The following is a 15,107-nucleotide window of genomic DNA, read 5'->3' on the forward strand; positions in this document are numbered from 1 at the left end:
TAATTGAATAATTTTAAATATGCTAAAAGATAAATAAACATTTAAAATATATCAATATGCTTCTAATGCTTCAGTATGCTTCTTGACATGTTTCAGAAAGCCAATATGAGTTCCAAGGCTCAATTCTTAAAAATTAAATAAATAAAAGAAAGGAAAAAAAGATATTTACTCCTGCAAGAATCACGCCTAGCCTTATATAAATGTCTGTCATTTTCACAATTCCGATTCACAGTGCATTCCAGGAGAACAGTAGTCGCAGATTCGGTTTTTCACATGTGAAAGCATTTTAGTTTGCATAAATTTAACAGATCTACATTTATGCTTGACAAATACATTGCAAAAGTCCATTTTGCATGAAACCTTTCTCTTTTCTCCATGAAAAATATTTTCTCCCCGTGAAGAACATTTTCTACTTATACCCTAGAGAAATGTGGGCATGGTCTGTCCGACTGGCGCCTTCGATAAGAGTTACTCTTCCCCCTTAAATAATGTAGTGTAAAATGGCTTCCTTTACTGGACTGTTGATGTATCAGGGACATTATTCCTTTTTAGTTTTCGCCTGCACTGCGCTTGTGAAACCTCTTGTATTAAAAAAAATATAGATCTTAAATGGGGCTTAGTGCCCATCTATTATTTACATTTGCCTACCATTGGTTGGCTGCCACGTGGGTCCCACATCACTTTAATTACCATTGGCTGGCCCCCACGTCACTCGTTTCCTTCCTTACTATTGGCCAGCTCCTCCTCCTCGCTCGCCTCCATTTTATTGCTCTTCAAGTCTTCGTCTTGCGTGGAGCCTGGACCAAGTACTGCTTACAGTGACAATGCCCTTCAACCACAGGCTCCTGCAGTGCAGGTACTCTCCTTCTAACATTTGCGAAATACACTCTTATTAAGTGCATGTCTCTGCAGTCCCTCTCGTGCACCCCTGCTTTAAATAAAATATATATATTTTTTTAAGTGCAATGATACACCCAACATTAATCGTCTCATCACACCTTTTTTTTGCATCAATGTGATATGTTTTGGCTTATGGGTCACTGAATTTCCATCCAATTTTGATAAATATATATGATAGGCATCTGGAAAGATCAATTCACTGATTTACTTCTTTGTGCAGTGTTCTGGCTCACTCTTAGTTTCTTCCTAAATTGACAAAGGCCAGGCTGGCATGAGAGGGAGCTTCAACCTCTCTATTTATTTCTCGTACAAAGTTTTTTACTTTAGAAGAAGTTATTCAAGGGTAAATGTGCTCTAATTCAGTTTCAGTGCTACTTTTGATCTGAATGTTTGCGATTGCTAATATGTGACATTTTCATGATTTCAGTGTACTTATGAGTGACATTCAACAGCCAAATGTGTGAAAATTAGATTGACATTTTCTTGAGAGCAAAACTAAGCAGTGAAGTCCATTACATATCCTCCTCACATCATCCCACATGATTTCACACCTCTTTTGACAATTACAGCTGAGCTGCTTGCAGTACCATGGACAATTTAAAACATTCATTGGTTTCTCCAAACAGACAGTGTAAAATAGCCAGGTCACAATTTAGAAATCCAACTCCTGCCCTTTATCTATACAGTAATATAACATTAGTATGCCATCAATCTCAAACAGCACAATGACAGACATCGCTGGAGCACTCTCTTTGGGCTGGCATTAACATTGGTGGTGCCTGGTGCTACCATGACCACTTTGTCCACAGGTTCTCTTACTATCACGCTCCGCCAATGCTCCTGATCTCTCAACTGCCCCTCTCTCACATCCATTTCATGTTTTTTTCTCGCACTACTCATACTAGTGTTGGGTGTCAGAGCACTTTACTACATACAATATGCAGAGACAATGAATCATAGATGTGTTAATCAGTCTAGGAAATGGTACATAACAAAGAGGATTACAAGGTGTAGGAATGACATCATCCATACTAGTAGGCCATATATTAACAGTGTTTGACTGGAGAAGCGCAAAGGCAGGATTAAATACCAACCAAAGTGGCTGGTGTCGGTTTTGCCAATAGTAATGCATTTCTACCCAAACAAACCCTTTTTAGCAACATTAGGATAATGAAAGACTGGTGAAAAACATAACATTCTAATCTAATCTATATCATGCAGTTTACACGCAGCTGAGCTCTTATGACAGTTTATAGGGCAATGTGTTATTAGGTGGTGCAACTAATGAATTGCAAGTATCAAAAGAATCTCCGAGACAGAAGCAGTAACCCAGTGCTCTACCCACATAAAATACTTTTCCATCTGCATGGTACTAATTCTGCAACAGGCATTTAATGAACCTGTTGTGCTAGTTTATCTTGAATCACAGCTGCCACTAAAACCCCTAATCTCTCTCCAGTAGGAACTTTAATCACTGCAGTCATCTCGTTCTTCCCTGGACATTTTTTGTTGCCTGAAAACTGCTGGGCGCTCACCTCCGCAGAGAGTGCTTTTCACAGCAGCTTCCCCAATCTCAGCGCCAGGTGCAGCTGCATGCGCCGGTCATATTTGACCTCCCTTAAAAGTAGACTCTGCTTGATTAAATAGTGCTGCTTTCCACATGCTCTAGTTTGAACTACTTTCTGTCCACTAAAGTTCACTGGCAGCAGTAAGACTTTCATTAACACTTACTGAAAGCTGTTTCTGAAAGGTAATCATGCTTTTTCTATATATGGTATGCCACTGGGTGGTTATACAGTGCACAGAGACCAGAGATTCCCCAGAAGTGCACAGGGTTCAATGTAAACCCAAAGTGCTCTATTAGTGGTAGTGTGAGCAAGCTGCCTTAGGTTTAACACAGAGGTGTGCAAGACATTTATTGCACAACATTGACCAATTAGGGACACACATCGCAAAAAGGAGATCCACACTAATTTTATAAAAAATAAGCGTTGTTTGATTTTTATTTTAAGACCAAATTCTTTGCAATAAGATAAGTATGTTTTTACATAATAGAACTTTTCAGTTTCAAAGGTGGACTTTTCAGAATTCAATGTTATCCTATAGAGGAAAACAATAATGCAGTTGTATAGGTAAGTACCCGACTTAAAGTTCCATTCTTCTGGATCAATGTCAACAAGGGGCAAGGGTCAGGTCAGTACCAAAACTGCACCAACAGCGGCAAACGGGTGGTCGGGTGCAGCGGTCAAAATCAGAGTTCGGCCCGATGAGTTTCATTAGAGACTGGGGGTGCTCAAAGCCACAATGCGTGCAGGTAGGTAAATCGGGCCAAGCTTTGGGGGTAAGAGCAAGCACAAGTGGAGGGAGGGGGGCACAAAACAACACCAAACATACACCACCAGAGGCACAGGGGCAGCTGGGTGAAAATTCAGCATCGCGCAGCCAATGCTTTTCTTTTTTTTTCTTTTTTTTAAAAGACCTTTATTGTACAATTATGCAAATATACATCTTAAAGCCTACAACCCCAAGGGCCGGCCATGTTATAGACAATTTCGGTCTCACCATTTTCAGAATAACACAGCCTTTCAGCCGACAACCCTGGGGCCCGGCGGCGTGGTTTGATAAGGTGTACACCGTTCAATCAGTTTGTGTCCCGGATAAATCACAGGTCTAAGGTTTTTATACTTTTTGTTCCTAAAACTTGAGAACCATTTTCATTAACTATCTAAATAATAAACATATACGGTAGGCATACTTTTCGGCAATCACAGCAGTGTGTCCATAATGACATTTCGATTAGGCAAATATTGTAGATCCAGTGCTTCCAGATACATATTTGGACACCCCATCTTTCCTCAGTATGGTCTAAAGAGGTCTCAACCCCGAATCATTCATCATCCTCTTCTTCGTCTGAGTGTACTGTCTCATCCTCTGGTAGAGGGTCACATATCTCCACCCTGAATACATTCCACGGGGTCCATATCTTATTCCACCTAAGTGGACTGGCCCTAGCTGTGTATACTGCCCGCTCAGTAATCATCACCATGTCCATATGGGGTCTCTGCCGCCCCCCATATCTCCAGCGTCTGTGAGATAGTTCGCATGACCTGCCTCCAGTAGTCAGTTATGAGTTGGCATTCCCAGATTGTGTGGAGAAATGTGCCCTCCTCCCCCTTATTGCATTATGCTCACTGCTTGTTTGTTTAAAGACTACGGTCATAATAAACATACCTTGACTTGACTTGCCCTCCTCCCCAAAGCAGCGGAGACAGTAGGTGGTCTGTGCCCGATGTATTCTATGAAGTGTAGTTCTGGTGTAGTATACCCTGTGTAGGATTTTAAGTTGCACCAGGCGGAGTTTGGCCGAGATGCCCACTTCTTTCAGGGACGCTAATGCTTCGTTCCATTCTGAGTCGTCCATGGCGCCTAATTCATCCACCCATTTTTCTCTTAGTTTTAGTGTAGGGTTTGCTAAATTGTTTATCAGTTTCCGATACGTAAGGGAAGTGGCGCTACGTTGCATGTAATCTGTGAGCAGTCGGTCCTACGGAGAGGCCTCTGGGACTTCTGTATCTGTCGGTATCGCCGTTAATAGCGCGTGACGAATTTGTATGTATCTATAGGTCTCAGCCGCTCCCAACTCATACTGTTGCTGGAGTTGGGTGAATGGAATCACTGTTCCCTTATCCCAAAAGTCACCCACCGTGGATATGCTGATGTTATCCCACTGTGTGAAGCCCTTGCAGCGTCTCAGATATCCTAACATTTTGGTGTCCCATAATGGGGTAAGTTTAGTTATTTTATCTTTCCAACCCAGTTTAGCCTGAGCCGTGTGCCATAGTGTGGTCGTGTGTTTTGTGGGTCCTATCAGTTTTGCTGCCAGTCTTCTGTCATAGAGCGCTGTAAGCATATTGTCTGTGTTCATCTGTTCCCTATTGGCCTTATAGGCTGGGTCATCCTGGGGTGCGTGTAGCCATTGATTAATGGTCTTAAGTTGTGCCGCCCAATAGTATATTTGTAAGTTCGGCAGCGCTATGCCCCCCTCATACCAACTTCTGTTCATCTTGGTGTGTGCTATTCGCGCCGGGCGATTGCTCCATAGCAGATTGGACACCAGTGCCGTTACTTGCCGGAAGTATCTCGGCGGTACCGGATATGGTGTGTTGTCAAGGGCATAAAGAAATGTCGGCAGGGCCATCATTTTATATAGGGCTGCTCTGCCCAGGAGTGTCAGGGGCAGTGGCGCCCAGTGTACATCTTGACTCAGGCGACCTAGTGGCGGTTTTAGGTTTTTGTCAAAGACGTCGGATGGGTCCCTCGTGATGTGGATACCCAGGTATTTGAAGGAGTCGTCTGCAAGTCTGAGGGGGCAATCAGCGTGTAGTGAGGGATTAGGACCCCGTATGGTAAACAGTACTGACTTTGTCCAGTTTATTGTGTATCCTGAGGTCTTGCCATGCGTGTCACATAGTGCCAATAGTGCCGGTATACTATGTTCTGGTTCCGTCAGGTACACTAACATATCGTCTGCGTATAGTGAGAGACGGTCTCCCATCCCTCTCGCCAACTAATGCCCTTCAGCAACGGTGTCGCTCTAATCAGCGTTGCCAGGGGTTCTAATACTATCGCAAACAGTAAGGGCGACAACGGACAACCTTGACGTGTTCCTCTTGCCAGCTGTTTCGTGTGTGAAATGTGCCCGTTCGCCGTGACTTGAGCCATCGGGTTAGTGTACAGGAGTCGTATCCATGCTATGAATTTTGGGCCAAACTCCATGCGTGACAAAACTGCAAATAGGTATTGCCATTCTACCATGTCGAACGCCATTTTCGCGTCCAGTGAAAGTATCCCCGCTGGTGCCGGCAATAGCGAGGCCCGTGCCATTACCCCTTGGACACGCCTGAGATTAAGAGCAGTGTTTCTGTTAGGCATGAAGCCGAATTGGTCGTGGTGGATCAGAATCGGGAGGTGGGATATCAATCTATTGGCCAAAAGTTTCGTCAAGATTTTTGCTTCTGCGTTTAGGAGGGATATTGGGCGGTAGGAGGTGCATTCCGCTGGCGGTTTTCTGGGTTTCGGGATTGCCACTATCGTCGCAGTCCGCTGGTCTGGTGGGAGTTCGGAGCAGCCAATGTTTTTCAACTGAGAACTTGTTTCGGACGAATAGACAGCAGGGATTGCACCAGAGGCTGCAGGGGGGGAGACCAGTGAGAGAAGAGGTAAGTAGAGATGAAGAGGGTCATAGGGGCACAGTTGATTCAACTCACCAATGCTTAGAGGATTCGGGTGCAGGGGTGCGTTAGACGGAATGCATTACTTACCTGTAACTGCAGTTATCCAGTATTGGTATCTTTCATAGATTTACATGCCTGAATCATTCCCCGTCGTCGGGATGAGAGTCCCCGGTACATAAATAAAGTAATGTCTCATTAGACATATAGAGTAAAAGGCCAAGGGCCACACCTTAGTAACATATCCATGTCCTTTTGTAAAAAGGACCAAACTTTGGAGAAGAGCCAATCAGCTATCACAACCCTCTGGAACCTTCCTGGAATGAGCTCAAGTCCCTCAGATTTTCGGAAGCACAGTGCTACGTGGTTGTATTACTGAGAGACCCAGGAGAGTCCTTCCAGGGGAGGTGGGTGGGTTGCATGTGAATCTATGAAAGATAGAAATACTGGATAACTGCAGTTACAGGTAAGTAATGCATTCCTTATCCAGTATTAGGGTATCTTTCATAGATTCACATGCCTTAATCAGAGTAGTAAACAATGATAAGCACATTTCGAGTGGTACAGTATACCTGAACTCACCAGATAACAACATATCAATGTGAAAATAGAAAGTACCAAAATGCAATCAAAGAGAATAATAGTAAGGAACACAATAGAGAAATGTGAGTATAGAAGAAAGGATGAAGGGAAGGGCTCACCTCTAATGAAATATATGACGGAGCACCGCTTGTCCCACTGCAGCATCTTTCATGAGTTCCGTATCCAGGCAGTAATGCTTGGTAAATGTAAGCGGCGTCTTTCATGTTGCCGCTCTGCAATTGTGTATAATGGGCACACCTGCAAAGAGTGCCATTGAGGTAGAAATTGCCCTTGTGGAATGGGCTTGAACTTTGGAATGCAGGGGTTGCCCCGCTTGCTGGTGACAAAAAGTAATAGCTGCAGAGATCCACAGAGAGATACTTTGTTTAGTGAGTGGAAGACCTTTCCTAGGTCGACTGTAAGCCACAAAGAGTCAGTTGGATTTGAGGAACGTCTTTGTCTTGTCAATGTAAAATTTTAGGCAGCGTTTAAAATCCAGAGAATGTAGGGTTCTTTCCGCCACCGTTTGAGGATTTGGAAAAAAGGATCGTAAGACTATAGGCTCATTGAGATGGAAGTCTGACGGGACCTTAGGTACACATTTTGGATTTGTGCGTAGTATAACCCTGTCGTGTTTGAACTGAAGGAAAGGGTCTTGAATTGAAAAAGCATGAAGTTCACTCACTCGCCTTGCCGAGGTAAGGGCCAGATGAGCGCTGTTTTCCAGGAGAGATACTTAAGATCAGCTCTGTGTATCGGCTCAAAGGGGTGCTTCATAAGTTTAGCAAGAATTGTGTTGAGTTGCCAAGTGGGAGGTAAAGTCTTTACAGGAGGGAATGTCCTAAATAGGCCTCTAAGAAATTGTTTAATCAACCTATTAGATCACAGAGAAGGTCCTGCAGAGGTTCTCCTGAAACGGGATATCGCTGCCAGATGGACTTTAATGGAAGCATGAGCAAGACTAGAATTCGCCAGATGGAGAAGGTAAGGCAGTATTTGCTCAGGAGAAGATGAAAGAGGGTGTATTTTCTATGTCTAGGCTGGAATTCTCTAAATTCAGGAGCCAAGCCGATAATCTGAGAGATGCTGGATCCGGATGTTGGACTTGTTGGTGGTTCATTGTGAGAAGAGAGGGAAACGGTTTCAACGGGATCGGCGGTTCAAGGGAGAGAAGGCGAAGATCCGTGAACCAATGTTGGCATGGCCAAGCTGGAGCTATCAAGATGAGCATGCAAGGTTCCGCATTCAATTTCCGGAGAACCCTGGGAATCAGGGGAATCGGTGGAAAAGCGTATGCAAAGACGTTACACCATGCAATCGAAAAGGCATTCCCTACAGATGCCTTCTGGGGATGCCAGCTTGCGAAGTGTTGGCATTTGGCGTTCTGTTTGGTAGCGAATAGGTCCAGGAGAGGGGTGCCCCATTGAGAGAATATGCGGTTGGGAGTCTGCTGATTCAATTCCCATTCATGACACGTTGCCTGTTTCCTGCTTAAAGAGTCGGCCAGAACGTTGTCTGTTCCTGGGACATATTCTGCTCGAAGGGAAATGTTGTGCTGAAGCAACCAGTTCCAGATTTTCTGTTATTCGCGAGAATGTGTCAGAGAACGAGTATCTCACTGCTTGTTTAGATAGTGCATTGTTGTGGTATTGTCCGTTCGGACAAGCACTAGAGAATTTTTGATCCTGGGAAGGAACACTAGAAGAGCCAGCTCGCAGCTCGAGGAGATTTATGCGAAGTTTCCGTTCGGAAAGAGACCATTTTCCGCTGATTTGGAGTTCTTGGAGGAATGCTCCCCAACCTTTCAGGGACGCATCTGTTGTGATGGTATGTGGAGAGGCGGGAAGCAAGAAAGGCTAGCCTTGAGAAAGGTTCTGAGGACGAGTCCAACACTGTAGAACCGCGACCATCTGAGAAGTCACTCGGATGACGTCGAACGACCCTTCGCATTGAACCCATTGAGCCGACAGTGCCTCTTGGAGAGGGCGCATGTGAAGGCGACAGCGAAGAATCAGTAGAATGCAGGAAGACATCATTCCAAGAAGGGATTTGAAAAGGCATACGGAGGGAGACTTTTTTGGACTTTACGTGATTTGCCAAGTAAAGAAGTCAGTTTTGTTGCTCTTGCGATGGAAAAGCTTTCTTCTGGGTCGTTTCGAGAGTAGCACCCAGGAATGTTATTCACTGAGAAGGTTGGAGGACGGACTTGTCCTGATTGAGAGTGAGTCCCAGATGGTTGAAAAGCTGCAGCCAGTTGGCAGGATATGCTCAGACGTGAGTCCCTTGCTCACTTTGCCACTGGATTCAAGCAAGCCTGGCTGAAGACAGCTGAAATGCCAGAAACCGGTCCCAGGAAGCTTGTTTCCGGTCCAGGGAAGGCATGGCTTGGCAGTTCGGGCTGGACTGTTCCCATGAGGCACAGGGTCAGACTGATTGATGAAGCATGACACCAAGGGCCCTTTTAATGTGTGAGGGGTATTTTAACAAATACTGTGTATGCCGTACACTTCTAGACATACAGGACACCACTTAGAGGTGGATCCTAATGTTTTCTGAATTTATCTAGTTGCAGAACCCAACAGTCCTTTGTTATTTGTTTCCAATTGTGCAGGAAATGGGAAATTCTTCCTCCAACTCAGGAGGGTGGAGAGGAAGTGGAGACCGGCGGTAGTGGAAAGTCATTATCGCCGAGCAGCGTCCTTCTGTCGACCTCCTTTGCCTCGAAAGGAGGACTTAGTGTAAGATGATTGTTGCTGTTGACGTTGCTGGTATTGTGGCTGATACTGCTGATTGGAAGAATAGGAAGATAGGTGTTGGTAATCACCTCCAGTAGAAGACTGTCCTCTTCCTCTTGAGCCACAAAAAGGTGGGTTCTTGAATTGAAGGGTACCCAAAGCTCTAGCCGTGTTGGTATCCTTTTTTATACCCTGAAGAGCTTCATCAATATGTGTTCCGAAAAGAAGCTGACCATCGTAGGGTATATCCAGAATCTTTGTTTGCACTTCTGGTCGGAATGAAGTTGCCTTCAGCCAACCTTGGCGCCGTAGTACAGCTGTGCCAACCAGTTGGCGAAATCCGAAAGAGGCGATATCCATATCAATCTATTATTTTGGACGCAGAACGTTCACCCTCCAGCAAGATCTTTTTTGCTTCTTCTTTGAATCGTCCGGCAAGGCCCCAAGATACGGAGCGATGTCTGCCCACATCTGCCTGTTATAGCGTTTTAACAGTGCCAAGCAATTGGATGCACGCACTGTTAATGCTGACATGGACGAGCAACGTTATCCAATATTATCAAGCCATCTACCTTCCTTGTCTGGAGGAGCGGCCAGAGGAGCGGAAGGGTTTTTTGATTTCCGCTGAGCAGCTTGTGTGATGACTGAGTCAGGTTTGGGATGTCCGGTTAGGCAAGCTGGAGCAGTATCCGGAGCTCTGTATTTTTTATCCAGAGGTAATACTGGTGGTACCGAGGAAGGGTTATGCATTATTTTTACACCCTGATCCCATATATAATCTATAATAGGTATAGATTGACAGATTTTTTAAAAGGCTCCTTAAAATCATAGAGGAAGCAATCCTGTTGGTGTGAAGCCATAGGTATCTGGAAACGCTGTGCAGCTCTTTATACTATGTTGTGAAATCCTCCAATGTCTTCAGGAGGCGAGTCGGCTTGAGCAGGCACCGGGGAAACTGGACAGTGGATTACATAATGATCCCACTCATCATGAGTAGATTGGGAATCATGGATTTTCCCTTCCTCATGTGGATCCGCCTCCTCATCATCCGAGGAAGGCGAAGGTGGTGATGTGACAGACCCAGGCTGTAAATTTAGAGTTGGAGGCTGCGTCCTTGGCGGTGGAGAGACAGCTGGAGGAGGAGACGTTGCAGAAGTTGGAAATCTTCGCTTATAGTCAGTAATTAGGAATTGCAGATCGGAAACCAAAGCTGCAGGTAGACAAACCATGGGAGGTTGAGGCGGATGGCACTCTTCAGGATAATCTGCCTGATCCTCTGGTTCTTGGTCATCATAGTCCGAACTGTCCTGAAACTTCACATTAAGTTCAGATGGGCTTGTCGCCGTCCTAAACATACTGCCATCATCAGAATCTTCTTCCCCCAAAAGGTGAGTTGGAGGCAATAGTTGGACCCTACTAGGAGAATGCAGGGCCAGCGTCAACGTACGCTTTGTATTCTTGAGGTGGACATACGTACTTTGTAGATTGGAATCTGTTGTCGTCGATAAGCCCGTCGACAGTGTAGTTGTTGATGGTGAAGCGCCGACGGGCACCATGGTAGGTAACATCGACGGAGCTCCTGTCGACAGAGCCGTCGTTGACTGTGTCGTCATCGATGGATCCTTTGCCGACGATAGAGTAGATGTCGACGGGACAGTCTTCATTGACGGTGTTGTCGTCCACACGGTGGTCGGAGATCGTAGCGTCGACGGTAGTTTAGACGTCGACAATTATTTCTTTATCTTTATCGTCGACGAGACAGATTTACCAGTCGGCGACGATTAAGTCGTCGTCGACGACGTGGACAATGATGAAGACGCGAGAGTAGTTAAAACAGTCGTCGTCAACGAGGTCACACACAAGGCTGTAGACGGAGATTTCCTCGTCGTCGAGGCCACTGTCGACAAGCAGTCGTCGACGGGGTGGAACTAGGCTTTTTAAAGGTGTGAAGAACCTCCTGAGGAGAAACCTTTGCTGCTAGAGCCTTGGGATGTACCTCTGAAGACTTTTTGTGTGTCTTCTTTTGAGGTGGCTTTGACAAAGGGCCTGGAGAAGCTGGTCTTTTCTGAGAGGACTGTGAAGATTTGGAGGAGCCCTCACTCTCCTCAGAAGACAAGGCTTGGTCTTTGTCTTTAAGCCTCAGCAGCCAAATTAAGAGGCGACCCTCCCGATCTTTGAGGGTCTTTGAAGAAAAGGTACGACATACCTTACAGTCCTTTGAGGAGTGATCCGGGTAAAGGCAGTAGAGACAGTCCTTGTGTTGGTCCTCCACATGAAGTCTCTTTTTACCACAGGAAGCACAGGGCCTAAAAAGGCCTTTCTTAGGAGTATCTGCCATGAAGAACTTGAGAACTTCACCCAGAAAGAAACACTGGAGATCCAGAAATGAGAAAAGCTGAGCAGAGCTCTGAGGAGACTCCCTTGGCACGACGTGTGGTAGAATATCTGAGGGACTAGAGCTCCTTCCAAGAAGGTTCCAGAGTGTGGTGATAGCGGATTGGCTCTACTCCAAAGTTTGGTCCTTTTGACAAAAGGACATAGATATGTGTTGTAACCTAAGCAATCCTCCACCCCCTCCCTTTCCCTGTTTCTCCCCCCCCTCCTCTTTGTACAATGTTGGTACAATCCATGTGACAGCCAGGCGCTCACTGTGGAATGTTGACACAGTGACCCGGGCTACTAGGCTGACAAGCTGACGGCAGTTCTCGGTGATATACTTAAGATTAAACATACTCCAGTACCAGAACCCTGCGTCTCTCTTCACTACATTTTCCTGGCGACGAGGAGGAGGAAACTGGGCCAGGGACAGTGACTGCCGTTTCCCTGGAATTTATATTGCTTGTCAAGAAGGAAGCACCTCAAGTAGCCTGTGAGAAAAGTAAACAGGAGCGATTCTACAATGCTGGCGGACATGTGAGCTGTGGACAACAAGTAAGGTGACACGGCGACATCGTTTTCACTGCCAATTAATTATTCAAAAGCAAACTCCTGCGTGGTCACGTTTTACTCGGGTGCCTGGTCGGGCATCGAATGATCAGTTGTGACTGGGTCGTAAGGCAGGAGCGGAGTGAGGCTGTTGGGGTTAATGTGTTAATTTCAACAATCGGGTGCCGGTTCGGGCATCGTTGGCTTCCGTTTTGACGGGGGAGTTAATTTACAGCTGTGGGGAGGAGTGCAGCGCTAGGTCAAGCCTCGAGTGCGTGTGACCTGCGATCTGAGCATTCAGGGCTGCTCGATCCTTAAAACATGAGCGTATCAGGACAAACTGCGCAGCTATCCGCTCCGTTTCCTTTCGGAGTACGCTATTAAGCACCTGAGCTCTCCCTCACAGTGTCAGCCCCAGCGCGCTCAGTCACTGGCGATTTGACCCGCGCCGAGGCTGTTACCAAGCAGAAGCTCCTCGCGCGCACAGCTGCCGGCGTTCCTACTGCGACGCATATTCAGTCAGCGCTCTCACCTCCTGTCATCCTCAAGGGATTGTGTTGACTCGGCGCAGCGTGTTGGTATCCTGCCTTCGCGGGAATTTTCAATTTACTGTCTGGAAAGCCTTATCTTTGAAGTGCACGTCCTGGAAGCTTGGGCTCAGTCGGCAGACGACGTTTTTCTGACAGGAACTACTCTGAGGGAAAGCCTCTAAACAGGAAGTTCCCGCCAGTCTGTGGAAAGTAGCAGTTCCATTGGACAAAGAAAAAGAAAACCTGTAGAGGCAGAAAGGGGACTGCATGAACATGGAGTTTATGTGATTCTCCTGTATTTTCATGATTGATGTGTAACATTTAAAAAAGAAAAAAAAAAGGGAAGTTTTATAGAGTTCACATGTGTAATCCTTCAGCTTAGATCCACTGCAGCAGAGGGAGAGAGTTGCACTGCTCCTGGGAATATCTTTGGTGTAGTTCCATTAAGCAATTTATAGACTAACAGGATTTTTGAAGTTGCATGGCAATGGCAGGAGCAGGAATGAGCCAACCCCCACCATTCCTCAATGAGTTAGGTGAGCCAGTCATTCCATGGAGAAGGTGGGAAGGTATATTCAAATCCTACCTAATAGCTATTGGGGGTAGCAACTACACGAACATACGCAAACAACATATATTGCTACACAATTTAGGCACACATGGGAGGAAAATATACGAAGATATTACAGGGAGATTGATAGAGGATGAGGAAGAGGTGGTGGAGGAAGGTGTCAATGTTTATGAAAGCACGCTGAGGGAACTAGCGGCTCACTTTAAGGAGAAGATAAACGTAGTGATGGAAAGGCATAAGTTCTTCAAGAGGGTGCAGAAGAGGGAGGAGAAAGTGAGCAATTACATAGCAGTGTTAAGAGGGTTGTCAGCCACATGTGAGTTTGGTCAGCTCACAGACTCTTTAATAAGAGACCAACTAGTGAGGTGCACCAATGACACAAAGATACAAGAGGAATTACTGACAAAGAACCCAAATCTGGAGGAGGCAATAAACATTGCTAAGGGACTAGAACACACTGCACGTTGCATGAGGGAAATGAAAGCACCAGAGGGGACTAACAGAGAGAGGGCTGAAGGTAAACCCAGTACAGAGAGTGAAACAGTTTGCAAAGTAGGTGACAAAAGTAAAGAGGTCAATCGCAGCAAGCCTAGTTCTTCCGTGTGTTATAAATGTGGTAGTCCCAATCACTTAGCCAATAACTGGAAGTGTCCAGCAAGGAATGTACAATGCAGAAAGTGCAACAGGTGGGGGCATTATTCTAAGGTGTGTAAGGCCCCGGGAAAGGCAGTACATGTCATTGAGGAGACACATCAGGAAGAGGAAAGGGAAAAGTCTTATGTTTTTCAAGTGGGGGATGAGGAAGACAACAATGATGATATGTACCCTAAATGTGATGTTTTACTTGATGGGGTTAAGTTCAGTATGTTCGCAGATTCCTGCTCCCCATACACGTTAGTAGACAAGAAAGTGTTTGATGACAAATTTGCTAACCACCCTGTGAAGTTGTTGCCGCCAGACATCAGTCCAAAGGGTTACAATGAAGGGAAGATTCCCCTGGAGGGCATGGCAACCATGAGAATCTCATTTAAGGATAGACACACAGTAGGGAAGGTGTATGTGTCCACGAGGGGATCGACTCTATTGAGCTGGAAGCATCAGAAGCAGTTGGGAATCACTCTTGATCCAAACAATAGAGAGCAGGTGTTGTTAATTGAACCTGAAGGAATATCAGAGGATCTCACCAAAGAGTTTAGTGAGGTGTTCAGTGATAGATTGGGTGTATTTAAGAATTACATGCACAAGATAGTGTTAAAGGAGGGAGCTGAGCCAGTAGTGCACAAGACTAGGTCCATACCATTGCGCATGAGGGATCCCCTCCAGCAGGAACTCCAGAGACTAGTCAAGGAGGGGGTCATTACAGAAATTGAGAGTTCAGCATGGCTTGCCCCGATCGTCATCATGGCCAAAGATAAAGGGAACAGCATAAGACTCTGTGTGGACCTGAGAGACCAGAATGCGAACATCCTTGTGGACAGGTTTCCTCTTCCCAGGATAGGGGAGATGTTAAGCACCATAAGGGGGGCCAAGTATTTCAGTGTGCTGGACCTGTCGTCGGCCTATTATCAAATCAAACTCCATCCGGATTCCCAACTATTGACAGCATTCACGACCCCATTTGGAAATTTCAAGT

General features: G+C 45.7%; 1 protein-coding gene across 2 annotated transcripts in view; it reads right to left on the bottom strand.

The window, feature by feature from the left end:
* The window catches only part of RDM1 (RAD52 motif containing 1), a 257,044-nt gene that overhangs the window by 1,962 nt on the left and 239,975 nt on the right, over positions 1-15,107 (bottom strand). The window lies entirely within an intron of this gene.

Source organism: Lissotriton vulgaris, chromosome 5, assembly GCF_964263255.1.
Source record: "Lissotriton vulgaris chromosome 5, aLisVul1.2, whole genome shotgun sequence".
NCBI lineage: Eukaryota > Metazoa > Chordata > Amphibia > Caudata > Salamandridae > Lissotriton > Lissotriton vulgaris.